This window comes from Myzus persicae, unplaced genomic scaffold (genome assembly GCF_001856785.1).
Source record: "Myzus persicae strain clone G006 unplaced genomic scaffold, MPER_G0061.0, whole genome shotgun sequence".
Taxonomy (NCBI): Eukaryota; Metazoa; Arthropoda; class Insecta; order Hemiptera; family Aphididae; genus Myzus; species Myzus persicae.
This window is the reverse complement of record NW_019102777.1, coordinates 30,050-48,143: the sequence shown is the minus strand read 5'-3', so window position 1 is coordinate 48,143 and position 18,094 is coordinate 30,050. Positions and strand designations below refer to the sequence as shown.

Genomic DNA, 18,094 nt, shown 5'->3' with positions numbered 1-18,094 from the left:
TGTAAAATGTGACGGTCGAAAACCGTGTAGGTACATATATTGTAATTTATTGAGGAAATCCGATTACGCGCCACCCGCCCGTACGGTATGTAATAATAATAATTATTGTTCGCTCGTGTCCGCATTGCGTCGTCGGCTGAAAATGCGTATAATATTATATGGTTACGGGCATTACGCCGTACGTATAAATAATATGTAGCCAGAGGTATAGTCGTGTATGGAAAGCGAGAGGAGATATTTCGGCACCGTGGTAGAACCGAACCGATAAACCAATATCGAAAAATCCCGAAGACGAACACCACCGGCAACGTTACGACCCTAACGCCGTAATGGGATTTAAATATTATTTGGAATATAAAAATGTATGGCGTGCACACACATATATTTAAGTATGTGCGCGCGCGCGCGCGTGTGTGTGTGTGTGTGTGTGTGAGAGAGAGTGTGCGTGGAGTATGGCGATATTATTTTTACTGGGAATTCGTGCTGGCTGCGTGGAGGCTCTTGCAGAAAAAAAGCGATTAAATTTCGGTTCTCGATGGGTTTGAAAGGTGAAAAAACGAATGGAAGCACGGTCGGTAAGAACGCGTATGTGCGTACACATATATATATATTACATAGAAATGGGTTAAATCCCGTACAGTCGTCAATCGATTCGGAAATACAGAAAAGTGTTATGCGCAATTTCTGCAGCGGGTATAATATCATAATAATATACTATTATTATTATTATATTGTATATTATATTATTTTTCACGGTGAATAAAATGATGAAGTCGAGGAACGGATCGTGATACGCGATGAGGGCGCAGAGCGAGGAGGAAAACAAGAGCGGACGATAATACTTGCGCAGTCTGTATAGTGCTCGGAGGACGACGATTTGTTCTCGTCGTAGGTAAAAAAAAAAAAACGTATATAATATGAACGGCAAAAAAAAAAACTTAAAGGATTTTTTTTCATCATCATCATCCGACGGTTTCATCGAGCGCGACAGACAGACGACGACGACGACGACGACGACGACGGAGTACATCAAAAGAAGAACTGTGCGCAGCTTTGAAGTCGTCGCACACGCATTGCATTCTGTTTTAAAGTGAATATTTATTTTTTTTAAATTACCGGGTGCAATTACTTACCAGCCAGCTTTATTGTTTATTCCTTCTGATGACTTTTCATCTGTATATGGTATTTTAGGCGCCATTTTGATCCGCCAAATGCTCTAAATCGTATACATAAACATAAGCATATTATATTAATATTAATCAGTTAAAATAATTATAACTCGGGAAACACATAGCAAAGATTCAATGGGTTTTTTTACATGTATTACGTATTTCGAAAGTCGTTTAGTGATTTAAACCAATACCGATTTAAATACCATATTTATTATTATAATAGAACATACGAATAAACATTATAAACAAAACGACGAAAATTTCAGTCAGATAAACGTTTTACAAAAATAGTTACTATTAATATATTTTTATTTTGTTTCACTGCCCCTTGAATACTTTAAGGAGGATAGCGCGTTTGAATAACACTCCCCTATTTTATAGAAACAATATATTAATATTTTTATTTTTCCATCGATATACCTTCTGTACTTTATGTCAGACGAATATCACTTTTAATGTAAACGACTTTTAATATTGCATAATATCATAATGTAAATAATATCTTAGCTTCGTATATTTAAGCTTATTCGAATGAAATAGTGTATTATTAATATAGTGTCAGCGTGTCAGTTGGAAGTAAATATATGAGACATGAGTTTTCCTTTTAGACTATGAAAAATTCATTATGTTAGTGTTCTTTCGATTCCTCCTTGATACAACTTTTATAAATATATTAAACTTTTAAAAATTCATAAAATGGTTTTTGACAGATAATTTTAAGACATTGTAAACACAGACGTATTTTAGTGTTTTGAATTATTTTGTTTTTGAATATTTATCAAAATGTGCGGCATATAATTGACTATGTTTACATACGAATCGTTTTGAAATCTGTGACAGTGTACACATCTATTACGGCGTGGAAGCTCAATATATAGAAATGTATTTAAATAGCTGTTAATTATAACTAATAAAAATAAATGTAGGTGCCTAAATAAAACATTTTATATAAAAAACCACATTGGATCTAATCAAATAGGTAGAAATTACATTTTTTAAAAATTTGCAAAAATTAACCTAAAAAGGTTATAATCTCAGATTTTAATTTTATTACTGATAGAGAAATTATTAAATAAAACATTAACATTTATGTACTTAATTTAATTTTAAATTGTCTCTATACTGTTCTAAAAGTCATACTTCTCTGTAAGTGTAGTCGGTCGCCTCTTATTATACCTACTAAATTAATTGGATTAAAAAATTGAACGTAGGTGTACTTAGAAATTATTAGCATTTTTAACTCTATTTATTCATGATCACGAATCACAACTACTTTACTATGCATATTATATTTGTTGATATCTTAAACTATCATAGTGCTATTGCAGTAAATACAATAATATATTATTAATATTAAATAATATGAAGTATTAAAATCGAACTTAAACATATTGTAAAAACATAATATATATTTACTCTACATTTCACACAGACTGAAATCAATTAAAAAATAATCGTGCGTGTATTTAAATTCGGATTATATTTGAAACGGGGAGAAATTGAATATGTTTTCATTAATCAAATAATAATGATCAAACGCGTGTATTATATTATAGTATCATAATATACACATTATAATTATATATATTAATATACACGGAAGGCGAAATTTATGGATTTACGCTTCGTTCAATTTGTACCCTAATATTATTATCTTCGTATTAAAATTGTTATCGGTAGATATATTATATTATATCATTATTCATTATACATTACAGCAGAACCATTCTGCAAAAATTAGATTCACTAGAAGTTAGTAAGAATCTGATGTTAAGATATACAATACGGATTAAAATAAATGTTTCCCATAGGTATTTATTAGTAACAATAAACATGTCATCAACGGTGATGAATTATTAATGGCAATCAAAAAAATGAAACGAGTTAAAAAATGTTGTAGTGATAACGGAATATTCATCAAATTCATACAATTGCAATGGGCCAGTAGTTTAAAATACGAATTTAATAACAGAAAAAATTCAAATTACCCAAAACACTTCTGGCAATGCCACGTCGTTTAGGAATGATCGTGGGAATCAAACACGTGAAACTGCATGTTCTTTGTGAATCGTGTACCAATATGGACCAAAAAAACTGGAGGCAACCTCGAAAATATTATAATAATAGATATTATCTCCTTGGCTGCCTGCATTCGTCTCTTGATTATAAGGGACCGTGCGTGCTTGGCCCAAAGTCCAAGTCATATATACCGCAAGAATTTTGGCTGCAGATCACGCGGTGGCACGGGGAAGGCCGTTTTCGAATTAACCGATTTTACAGGCTAAATTAACTGGATGTGCTTTGTAACGTGTGAAGAAACGCAGACGCTGTTAAATTGGACCGTCTCTACCCGGCGGAGTCCCACGACGGCAAATGGGAAGTAGAAAAAAAGATAGTACTTCCATTAAACACCGAGCAGCCAAGCAACATTCTAATTAAAAATAAGACTGTTCACTGAACAGAGTTATAATTCACAAACGTCGAAATAGGTTTTTAGTTTTGATTCTTCCGCGTAGAAGGTAAAATATGTACGTACCTATGTACTTGAATAAAAAGCAAAGAATACATCAGGCATTCGGCCTGTAATAATGTTATATTTACCTTAACATTTTCTTTTTTCAGGCCGAGGATTTGACGGAAACTCCAAAGCGAAGTGATGTCATATGCCTTGAGAAGATAACACTGAAAAATAAATACCTTTTAAGAACCTTCGTATTTAATATTTACAGTTTGCCGTTTAACGATACTTATATTATATTAGGTATAATATGACAAGAACAGGTAACTTTATTTGATTAGATAGTTAATTTTCCCTGATATAAATATCAATATATAAATATATATTTTACATGGTATATTATGGTTAACTGTGTAAAAAGCTGTTATTATTGAGTTATTTATTCTTCGTTCGATTAAAGTCATGGTATCAGTTTTAAAACAAGTGTCAACTTCACACAAACGTTTTTTTCTTTCATTTTTTTAATTAATTTTGTTGTTAACTTATTTTCATTGATACGTGGGGCTTCTACTTATAATGATTTTGAATTAATTTTTTTAATTATTTTGATCTATATTTTTAAGAGTAATCGTACATTATATGTTATCTACACGGCTTCACAAAATTTGCTATTTACGATTTTATTACCTTTATGACTTAAAAGTATAATGCACATTAGGATACATTTTAAATAACTTAGTGTCTTAGTTTTGAATAATGTGTGATTAAGCATTTGTATTGTATTAACGTATTACCTAAGTATTTAGAAATCTGGAAAACTTATAAATAAATATAAAGTCATAATGTACATTATCCTACCGATTATTCGATCAAATGGACACTGATATAACTAAAAAGTAAAAAACAATATATAATATAATTATTTCAAAGAAACAATACTTAAATATTATCCGTACAAAATTTATAAGTAAGCCAAAAGACCGTTATTGGAACATTAATATTATGTCGGTGATATAATTAACAGAATTAATTTAAGAGGAGAGTAGCATTTTTGATGTAGGTAGCATACTTTAACGAGTACCTTTTTATGTAACATACACATTACGGTTTAATAATAGTGGTTATACATGCATGTAAAAACCATGGTTTCCAAAATTAAAGTGATAATAATGATGGGGATTATGTTAAGAACTAAAATTATCCCCACCATTTTTGTCACAGACGATTTAGAAGACCTGTTACCACATTTGTTCGTATACAACTAAACGATTATTCTCCATAATACAATATTTAATCCAGTTAAATTTACTTACATTTTAACCACGATACCAATATTATTGTGAAGTTGTAAGAACTATCACACGTAGCAATTAAATTCATATATTTCATATTATGATATAGTAAATGTACATAAATTAACAAAAGTACGAGCAGTGAATAAAAATTCAAAAATTATAATTATACACTACAGCAGTATTTGTTTTTGTCCAACATTGTACAGTGCTAGGGAATACATTTTTTACATACTCGCATACTCTCGCGCACACACACACACACACACACACACACACACACACATGCGCTCTCGCGCGTATGCAATATAATGAATACAAAAGGGTAACATTTTATGAAAAAAAAATAAAGATAATTAAGTATGCTATTGCATGTTGGATTAAAGTGTTGCATGCGACTAAACTTAGTCCACGTTTTAAATCACTGGCGTCGTAAAAAATGACGCCTACGTGTATTATTACAACAATGTGCAAAACGCTTAGGTTCAAATATCAAGTACACGATCGTTGGGGACCAGAATTTTCAAACTCGGCAACCTCGAGGTTACAATCAAAATGATTAACATTGACGCATTTTGGATTTGGAAATCAGTTAGACTATTCTGCGGTAAAAACTTCAAGCTCATTAGATTTAGATACTATAAAGTGCGTGACTTATGTGCAATAAACCGGTGACGAATTTAATTCTAATAGTGTTGCAGTAAATATACTTAATACATACTACAGAGGTGATGATATCCGCCGGTTTACAAGATTCTCGGGTAAAACGATTGAGATATAAAATAGGTACTTGAATCTAGGTTAGTTGGTGAGATGTCGTGTGGTGAACGACGAATCTATGGCAACGTTAGAATACGCTTAACAATTCTCCTTGAGCAGTAATATTAAATTAAAAAAACATGTATAACTTTGCGGATTTCAGGTATGAAAAGTTTTGAAAGAAAATCTTACAATACCACGTATATAGATCCCAGTATAGGTCACAACGCGCCGACAGAATAGAAACGTTGATAAGTGTCCCAGTGGGATCTCAGTATTTTTCAATTACACATATATATAATAATATATAAGTCTTCATTTTATTTTTCATTTTCAATAAATTTTAACCAGTGTATATTACATATCATTCAACAAACCAAAGAAATTTATAAATATTTCTACTACCCCGGTGAAATAAGACTCTACCTATTCTGATTTTTACTGACGTCAGGTTGTCTGTATATTATTGACGGACATCTTTTTCATTTTTTTTTTTTAAGGATATATCAATTAAATAACATTAAGCGTTAGTTTAATTTCAACTCATACCATACTAATGATGTAGGAACCCTACCTACATTTTGTCAACCTGCAAGTTCACTTATTGCCTATGCCTACCCTGGCTTAATCGAATTCAAATTATATACCCAGTTTAAGTTTCAAGTTCATAAATCGATTTAGACGATTTGGAATTTTTCGTAGACAAACCTCAATGGGTAGTTCGAATAAACTACAGCACAGTGTATAGACTACCTGCATGGTAAGGATATGTGATGGTTTAATGGTAGAAGACGCTGAGAACAATTTTAAAAAAACACAACAACGTTATGAAAAATATTATATTTTTCAGAAAACTCTATGGAACGTGACTTATTTCAACTAATATATTATTTTGTACACCGTAGCTTATTTTTTCCAACAAATTATGCAAATCACTGTCGGCGGGGGGTATTTAAATAATTTATTTTTTAGAAAATTATCGATTTATGAAAAGTCTCCGACATATACAATTCTGGACAACGAAACGGAGCGATTAAAAGGATTTTTTTCTCTCTAAGAGAAAAAGTAACATCGCTACCCGGAACGATGATATTATATTATTATCAATGGTTCGAGTTGATCCTCGACACAAAAGGCAGCGGGCGCAAAGTGCTCGTCTTTAATTTAATGATTAGCGATTTAATTGCGTTTTGTTTTAATTACACCCAATAATTTAATGAAATGTTCAGCTTGCGCCAGCAATATTTTTCGTAAAAATCGTATTTATTTATTGTATGCATGTGATACTTGCGATGAAATTATTTGTAAAGGATACTTTATCTAACGTTACAACTTTATCACTCTATTATTATAATTATAAATAATAACACGATTATAATACACTGCATAAATACATAAATACATAATATTATATTAAGTATACAAATCGGTATTAAAAGAAAATAAGAAATGATCAATAATTTTTGTTACATAATGTTTAAATGCGTCGACATTTTATAAATTATATTTTATACACTATACGGCTGTTATGAAATAAGAAATATTTATTTATTTATTATTTATTTTATTGAATCCTCAAAAATTATAAAAGTTTACTATAACATTAAAATTAGTTATAAATTGTAATATTATTTTACAGCTATATCATGAAAAATATATTATTTGGTGTTTTGCTGTATGGATTCTGTTTTCTGTGTTAATTTAATAAAATATAATAATATAGCATAATATTATATGGTTTATAATTATAACTTATAATCGAATTGGATTTTTTTACTTTGAAGCGTAATATAAATTCTTGGAAAACCTAATTTCAGTCTTCCAATAACTTGTGTTTTCTAATTTAATGCGAAATTACTCGTATATAATCATAATAATGATTCGAGTTGATTTGATGTTTTGATTAAACGATACATTATATCACTTCACAAGCATTAGTATTATTATTTTAATTAAAAATAATATTTGCAGTCAGTGTGTGAAGAAATTCAATAGGTAACGGAGTGGCAATATGTTACTTGTCTTGTTTCACATGGTTAAAGAATATATATACATAATCAATATTAAATTATTATCGTCAAAAAATAAAGAGCTATCTATCATGTGATTTGGTTCGAAATAATATTATCCAATCAGACCGAGACTGCAGTTTGTTATCTGGTAATTAGTACAAATGTAGCCAATTTAATATCAAATAAAATATTAATTGTGTTATAAAAATCACTCATACATAAAATTATTCAATATAATATTTTTCTTTATTTTTCAAATTAGTTTAAATAATATATTGGGCGATTCACCAAGTATGCTCATCCCCATTTTCATTTAACATAGAATTTATTCAAATTCTGATATTTAAAGACCATATTTTTAATTCTTGAGATTTTTTGTAGTACTTAAGGAGTGTCTTACGGTGATATAAACTTCTGTTTCTCAAATGCTTTAAACTATCATATATTTATATAATTTATTTAGTGGATAATTTTCTTGCAAATTTTGATGTATCTAATTCTAATGACAGTATTTCAGTTATTAAAGTATGTATTGAAAGGATAATAGACCTAAAAATGGTTTTTAAAATATTTATAATATCGTATCTAGTATTTCGACTACCTACCTTATTGGGCTGTTTTTGTTTCATCAATCAATGTTTATACATTGATTGATTAAACAAAATCTAAATTACCAAAAATGTTTAAATAACTATAATATAATCCTTATATGATCCACTATGGTCCCATATGATCACATATGAACCCATGATCACGGACCTATAATTATTCTTAACACACAAAGTTAAATAACTCAACAATAAAATTACTCGTTCAAATTTGTATTTGTTCAAAACATCCACTTAATAATTTACAGTAAAAAATTGGGTTTTAGTTTTAAAAAAAGAAGTTTATATCACCACAGGACACTGTTTAAGTAGATAGTATGAAAAATTCTAAGTATTTGAAGATATTATTATATACATTCAAATTAAAAAAATCAGAATTTGAACAAATTCGTTATATATTAAAGGAAAAATTAAGCTAAGCATGCATGGTGATTCATCTTGTATATTAAATGTGTAAGCCATAAACTCATCGTAGCTTAATTAGATAGTTATATATAGTTATAGCCTTATATCGAACTGTAAATATTTATGTTAGCCGGATTTCGAGAGTGCTCCTATTATGAAACTCGAAGTGGAATATACCTCACGTAGGTAGTCTAATGTAAATATCGATTATATAGGTATTATAGATACAACCAGAAATACATTATATTATACATTTAGGCAATGTGATTAGATGATAGACTGTAGTCTGTAGTATAACACTATACAGATAACATCGAACGGGTGCAGCTGTAATGAAGACACAAATTCTTAGAGTGAGTGCTGCGAGTATATCATAATCCTGCTTGAGAATGAGAAACGGGAGAAAGAAAAGATAAAGAAGAACAGAAGTGTTTACTTAATTATTGAAACTTTGTCAATCTAAATAATATGCACGCAGATATAAGAGAAAAAATAATTAAAAAAATAATACCAGCAGAATACAATTAATAATATCATCTTTACCTAACTGTAAAAAAAAATTATAACTCAATTATATTATGATAATCATAATTTTATGAATAATAGAAATCAAATAACTCACTTCAGTTTACATTTATACTAGTGAAACTCCCACCTACAACTGTCCCAGTTATAAAATGAAACGTTGGTTGAAATTTAAAAAAAGAATACATATTATATTATAATGACACTGAACATTTAAAATTTCAAACCGTCTTGCAGGGTATAATAATAATAACATTTGGCATAGTATAAAGATTTTGGGACATTCTGACCATATAAGTAGGAGTAAAATAAATAGACCGGAATAGACAATAATTTAATTTTAAAATGTATATTATTGTATGTGTAGAAAATACGTGAAAACTTATTATCATTTAAAAATTAGGTAATTTTAATATATATTTTTTATGTTTAAAAAAAAATTGAAATGTTTTGTAACTTAAATGACAATACTACTTAAATTATTAATAAACAAATAAATAAATAAACTTAATTCGTCTGAAAAGTTTAGAAAAAAAAATAACCAGTTATCCTCTTATTTTAATTTCCTTAATCAACAAAAGTGGTTAAAATTATTTATTTTAAACATTGAGTGTTCCAAATAATTGTTGTATTCAACATTCATACTAATTAATTGTCATAAAATGTTTGTAAGTAGTAAACTTCATCTTGTGTTGTATAAACAATTGTTTCTCCAGCTATTATATAGATTCGGCGTATGGGGAGCAGATAATATAAGAAATTTAGTCGATAGTCTCCAATGTGAGCTGTGTTATCTAAACTTCTCTATTGTTCAGCTGAAATGAAAAATTTAAGTAAAACCCAATTTTCGATGTTAAGCACTTTTAATTAATCGTTTAGTTTTTAATCGATTAACTTATAGCAATCAACCGCTACTGTAAATAATATTATTTTTTTTTTAAATCGAGCAGCAGCATTATGTTTTATTTTCAAAAACACAATGTTTGATATAGGTATTGATAAACAATGGATTATTGTTATGACTAATTGAATGATAACAAAAAATGTCTCCAAATTTAAATTGTATGTTTCTTTGAATTTAATATTTATCACATTTTTTAAACAGCCACTTAGTATTGTTGAATACTATAAAAACGACAAACACAAACAATTGCAAACTATCATAATATGCTAACACTTTTATTATGCAAAATCATTCTTGCATACAAATATAACAAATTTTCTATACATAGCTTACACTCAGCAGATAAATTGGATCGTTTAAAAAAAAAACACGTAAACGCAACAACATACCAGTTTCGGACATATAACGAATAATACTGCAGCGGGATCGAAAACTACGTCCGTGAAATGCCAAGGAAACGCGCAATTTATTTTCCACGAATTCGAACATTTATCCGCCGGAAACACTCGTTCTCTTTAAAGGTCAGGTACTATAGCTCGTGCTATTTTCGGCCATTTGAACGGACAATCCGTCTGTGGACGTTTAGTGAGTCAGGGGAAAGGGGGAGCCGACGAATCTCACCATACATCCGGTGATGTTTTTTTTACCTCCTGAAATATTGCGATTGCCCAAAAACAAAACTCTATACTCAGGTCCGGTACAATGAATGCGTGTGTGCGTGTGTCTGCGTGTGTGTGGGGGGAGTAGAAAGTTTGGAAATCCTCAATTTGTACACTAATCTGCCTGCGTCATAACATAACATTTAGATAACATGGAACGATTAAAGTTTCTTTCGATTCAACGTATTACACAGTGATTATTTCCAAAATCAAACTTTAATTACCCAGTCGTAAATCAGGTGTACTATAATAGGTATATTGATCAAAAAAAAATGTTAAATTTGAGACTTGTAATGATGCTTATAAAACATGGTAAATTACAATAATTTATAATGTTTTGGTGGTCCCGTTATCATTGAAATATCATATTATTGTAAAAAAAAATGTTGTTTGTATAATAGGAATAAAATAAAATTTGTGCTTGTCGCGGTTTATGAAAAAAACAATAAGATAAATCGTGTGTAAAGATTGAAACTAAACAACCACGTATAATGTTTATACAGCAGTACCCGACCGAATTACTCACGAAGTGACGAGAGGTGACGACGTGATAGTAAAAGTTTTCCGATCGAAGTGTACCTACCTATATAATTATCTGCTGGCCGCAATAAGTATTATTGTTATGTCCGATCGTTTCCCGTTATGTCAATACTGCAGTAATGTGCGTGTGATCCTCACCACCGCTAATGTCGTGTAAGGGCATCGAAACTTTTTGGACACATTTAACACCGTACCTATATTCATATACGATATACCTATATGCATGTACCCACATTATTTGTGATCTACGATACGCAAGCACCGAATAGCACGAAGTGTATTGTTTACAATAGTAATAATTATTATTATACACTCGCGCACCCGCACGTATAAAATATCATTAAATGTTAAAATAGTATAACAATTTAATCATTAAAATATTATCATCACGCCCGATGTCATCAAAATTAAAAAGAAAATTACCGCCGCCGATATTACAATGCCGAATCGTATCGGGTTTGTTTTTGTTCTTTTTCTGCTGTGCGCTGCACCGCTGCTGTTGCGGATCTAACCTCCACTCGGCCCGCAAACGAAATAAACACATAAATAACTTACCGCCGGGGTAACTTTTATTTTAACACCACAATCCACCCCGTCACACACCCCAACCCACCACCGCGCCACCACCCATGTTTTCCTTTGCCCCGCACCACGCTCCTCGATCATATAATAGTCTTTCCCGTCCGCGCCGGTATGGTATGTGTACAAATACATATAGTGTTGGAAATTGAATTTTCTCGGTCGCGTATAACAGGATTTTTCCACCTGAACATATCCGGGGGTGTAAAACCTAAATGTTTTATTTTTATTTTTTTCTATTCGAGGGAATATGTGGGCTGCTCGATTTCGTATACAAGTTATATGTATATATGATATATATATATATGCATACCTGCACGCGGCGTACTACTAAAACGAAAAGCAGTTGTAACATGTGTATAATATATTGGTACACACCACGGAGTGGTCACACAAAAGATGAACAGTGGGTATTCGAAATGCAATTCGACGACGATCTTTTATGTATTCATTTCATCATTCAGCTACCTACGTATTAAACATATATATATATATATATTATACACCCATACATATATTACGAATACATAATATACGTCGACGGAATAGGTTTCTTTCGAATATCCTACTCCACCGATGACCCAACTGAGTTTCGCAGCAGAGTAATAATTTATAAATTACCTTATCTCGGCCCTCACAGTTATTATATTGTAATCACAAACAGGCTGAAAACAAATCTAAATAATAAAAACACTATGAAGCGCAATAGGCTTAGCGTACGATTCGGAGCAGAGTGATGCGTGTATTACTTTTACAGTTATTATATGCCTTTTTTTAAATGTCAGTAATAATCTTTTGATCATTAAAATGTTTTCAAATTCTAATATTATGGGTGGTTTCTGACATCAAACTGAATTTTTGGTTTGGTCAAAATTGAGCACATCTATTTAAGTGACCGACTCAATGACGAGATACACTCAAAACCTACTATACAGCAGAGCGACCTCTCCGGTTTATTTAAAATATAAAGACATTAGTTTCAAAATACTTTTGCTTGTAATATGAGCTGTTATTCTCAATTTGTTTTTTTCGTTTTACTTTGCATAAAATATATTTCTAAGAACATTAGTTTGAAAAGCGTCGTCGATGATCTTGTCTTTGTACAGAAGAGTGGTGGGAACCATGATTACGAGAATTGAAAATTACCCCTGTAATAGCTGTTGGATTTGTTACGGAATTCTGCCTTAATAATTTATCAATTTATTATTTCCACGCTGTCATTTTAGAAATCCATCATTCAATAGTTTATTGAAAGTATAAATAAGACCATATTCAACTCAAAATTCATTCAGCTTTTGTTCATCGTGACAGTTTAAATTCCGTACGATTTAATGTCACATTTCAACACCTAATACAAATACCATGTACGTTTCAAAATATTATAACTGTGTTAATATCATACTATTATAGTATAATACTAGCTCAAAAGTAATTTTAAAAGTAAAATTATTTATGATACATAACAATTTCAACGAATTACCTACCAACAAATAATATTACTTGGAACAGACATCTATAAAATCAAATAACTAAATATTATATTTCAGATAAAATAAATTAATAGTGAAATAGAGACTTATTGTGCTCTTACAGTAACGTACAACAAGTAAAAAAAAATTTCTGTCGATAATATTAAAATAGAGATGTGTAATGCAATAGGTATATAAAACAACAATGTACTTGAGTGGTTCAAAAACTATAATACAGAAAAAGAAATTGTTCACTAAATTATTGAGATGTTTATTAAGTTTCGATATAAACTTTAAATAATTCCGTAGAAACAACATAATGTCAGGTTTCAATTCAAAAGTACAAAAAAAAAAAATGTACAGTATTCCTAGAATTTTTCGACAGGATACCATTTCAGTTTAAAACTGTTGATGGATTTAATATTACAAAATAATAACAAATAAACCGCCAGTCTTATTAAACGGGCCATCGTGAGTTTTTACTATTATTTTAAGCAAACATTTTATCGTTCTCCCTAGCAGTACGTCAGACCACTTTTGCAAACAATCACAATAGAAATCGTAGGAAGTACGTGTTACATATTATAAGTCAAATGAAAATTGTTTTCGATCCAATTCATAATCATACAATGTAGTAAATTTGCCGAGATGAATAATATACCCAACTAAATAAAAATTATTTGTAGCCATCCAAATAATAATATTAATAATACAAACTGTTTGGAATACTTGGATACAATTCACTCGACATAATAATATAAATCATATACTTTCTTTAAATCATACACACCGTCAACTTTACATTGTCCACCACAAATATCATTTTTCAACTCTAATATATTTTGGTACGTAGTACATAAGATAATAATAATATTTATACCTATATTATTTTTCTAATTTAACCTATATACATAAATGTATAAAACATCATTATACTACATAATATTATAATTGAACGACCATCGATCCACAAGTTCCTTCATTGATACAACAATGAATAATGGAGTTAAAGTTGTAACGCCTTAAATATTTTGTAAAAAAAAAATGTGGGCAATAACGTCTTAAAAAACCAACTGACGTAATCAAATTACAACTAACTATATTATTATGATAATATATAATTTTATAATTTCACACATATATACGTATATATTGTAAATATTGTATGATGTAAACTATGGGTCAGTAAGTTACAATTCAAGTATAAATGAGAAAATAACAAGACATTGTTTATAAGAATTTATGTTTCAGCTTTAGCTGAACAATTTTTTTGATAAAAATTACACACTCACTTGAAACTAGTTATAAAAATGCATATGAGCTGGTGACTAAATATAAATGTGAACATTTGGTGTAACTTAAATCGAATTAATTGTATTCCGTATTTCTATATAAATATTACGATATTACAATAGAAATGTAAAGATCTCTACAATTTAATTTGAAAACCACGAAATATTTTTTCAGTAAACCCAATATTATTTATGAAAGATTTAGAATTGTTTAATGTAGAATTGGCAAGCTGCCTACGTAGACAATTTTAAAAACTTCGCTTCTTACATTATTTATAAATAAGCAATGTTGGTTTAAGACATTTAATGTCCCTTTGAAACACTCTAAAATTACTAGGTAGGTAGGCATAGTACATGGCGTGTACAAGAGACGTTTAACCAAATACTAAAGAGCACTATTAAAGCTGTTGAATTTGCCACCAGCTATAGTGGTTTGAGTAGAAATCGTTGCATGGTTACTTCCTGAAGTAGACTCCACACAATTTATGTCCTCTCGATGGGATCTATCCGAATAAAGGTAGACTTTTCAAAATAATATATTGTTTCACACACGCCTTAAAATGAATATTTTTTCTACCTCGTTTGGACATGGAATAACATACGAATAAAATCGTAAAACGAATTCAAAACTAAGAAAATAATTTTAGTTCTGATAACTGTAACTAACATACAATATTATATTATATTATATTATATTTATTAAGCGGTTGTAGTTAAGTAAAGTTTATAAAAAAAATATTCAATATTCATCACAATTAATCATACTACTACCAAATTCAAAACATATTGTACGTACTATTAAATTGTTCAACGTTCTAATATAAATATTTTATACATAACTACCATAATTAAATCGATTATGCTATAATTATAGATAACTAATATATTAGTTTATAACCTTTTGAAGACTAAATATTTAAAAAATAATAATACTGATACATCAAAATTTATCAGGAATTTAGAATGGAATGATAAAAAAAAGAAAACTTTTATTAATAGTTATTATATTGAATACTGAATGAATACAACATTTTAATAATTTACAGTGTATTCATTGTTTTAATAGTACGATAATTAATTTTTCTTTACCCAGACCCAACTTTTTGAATTATTATAAAATTGTTAACTTATACATATATTATAAAATGATCGAATGAGTTAATGAGTCTAGGTGATTTTAATACGCTTTAACGTATTAAAACAGAACATTTATTTCTTACACAGACAATAACATTTTACGAGACTGTATTTTATTTTTTTATTAAAATTTGGTGATATATTTGGAACACATTAACAAAATAAGCATAGGTTATATTTTGTGTTATTTTAAATCATGTCTGATATCACTTTTAATATGTAATTTATTATTTAGCTCAGGCGCCAACTGCCAAGTAACACATCCAGACATTGGTTTCGACCTTTTGAATAATTGTATACAGCATGAAGCACTTTATTAGTACATTATTTTGGTACACATTTAATTTAATTTTTATAAAACATTATTTCGAAAATTTCAAAATTATATAAAATCGTTTTAATTAAAATGACCGGCGAGACTAGCAAGGTTGGTAGAGAGGACTGAAGAAGTATTATAATAATTTACTAAATATTCTGGTTCTTACAGCCTGAGTCCAGCCTGCTCTATCGCTAAATTTGTAACTTTTATAACAGTAAAAGTGAACCAGATGTCTCACATAAATGTATCATACTAAAGATCTTAGTCCCCTCCGATTTTTTAATAGTCTTGAACGAACAATATTTTAATTCAATCATCGATGAAAATTATATTAGAACTATAAATGATGTAACTTAAATATATGTGTTATAACAAATATTATTACCACACTTGTTTATGTTATTACTTTAATTAAAATATTAACCAGGAATCAATAACTACTGTCCGACTGGTTGGTCACATTATGTTAATATGCCGACAAAGTCAATAATCTAAAATATGCTGATATTTTAATTAAATATGCAATAATTTAACGTGTCACAATCGTTAGAAAAAAAAATACTATTTACATATTATAATGCGGTAAAAAAAGTAAGCTGTATAAAATCATGATTTCTTTTAAATAATATTATAATAATTTAATTTGCAGTTCTAAATCAAGTGTATGTTTCTTTACGTAGACATATTTTATACTTAAAAATTTCAGGTGAAATTTAAAATAATGTATTATACTGACCTTTTTTATGTTGACAACAACTTAAAAATAAAAGAATGGCTTCTTCAAACACTGACGTCGATGACTGATGACTGATAAATGTAATTTTGTTTTCAACCGTGGAAGTATAAACTCAATAATTATGACCACATAACATCCAAAATCTGAGTTTCTTATCATGCCTATAAAATAAAAACTGTTAGGAACTTGAAAAAAAAACGATCTTATCCAATGTATATGTATCTAACAACAATTTTTATGCCATCTGGGTACTTAATACTAATATTACAGTTGTTAAAAGGTGCATTAGTTCACACAAATATAATAAATTATTGTCTACCTTCAAACTGTTTTTTCTAAAACAAATCAATGTTATTAGCAAATGTCATTGTATTAAATGTTAAATTACTAACAATACATTGTAAATATTATTTTACATAAATCAAAAAACAGATACAATTGATAAGGATATTCAATGTCAACATGGAAAAATAAAAATATACACGATAAAAAAATTTTAAAATGTATCCATATCGCTGTAGTGCAAAATACCCCCAGGTTTAAAATTACCCATTATATTCTAAATCAAAAAAATATTTATCCGAGAAAATCGAATGCATTTAGATATTAAGAAAAAATACAATTCGACATTTGGGAAGAAAATATGCTATAATAATAATTTTTTTTTTGTTATATGAAATTGATACATTTGATTAAGCATAATATGATAATAATTGATGAATATTGAACATATTATCTAACGATGTACAAGTTACTAGGGTATAATAATATATTATAATAACGTTGAATAATTTGTTACAAAAAGCTTTATATACGATTTTTCAAATTATAAAAATTGTTATGGGGGGATGAGGTGACCGAGTGGTCTGACGCGTCCGCTGCGACGCAGCCGGTCGCGGTTCGATCTCGGCTACCGGGCGGCATTTTTCTCCGGACAAGTCGCGGTGACCGGAGAACAAGTGCTGCCATCCCCCACCCCCGGGGCATGGCAGAAACCTACGGGTGCCCCATTCGAAATTCTGCCAAAAACAAACACACACGTGTTCCCCCCTACCGTCCCAAAATATACAATACAAACAAACCTACAATACAAATCCTACTACAGCTAATGGCCTCAGTTGCCGAAGCTTAAGATCAATAAAAAAAAAAAAAAATTGTTATGATGCTTTTATGTTGATCAAATATGTAATAAGTAATACAACTTATATGGGTATAAATATTAAATTTA

General features: G+C 29.4%; 1 long non-coding RNA gene across 1 annotated transcript; it reads right to left on the bottom strand.

The window, feature by feature from the left end:
• Positions 1–1,138: 1,138 nt before the first annotated feature.
• On the bottom strand, positions 1,139–17,015 carry LOC111033101. The gene is made up of 3 exons (XR_002604370.1): positions 16,867–17,015; positions 3,774–3,854; positions 1,139–1,216 (listed from the first exon to the last, which is right to left on the bottom strand). It is a non-coding gene; the product is annotated as an uncharacterized LOC111033101 (long non-coding RNA).
• Between the last annotated feature and the right edge of the window lie 1,079 nt (positions 17,016–18,094).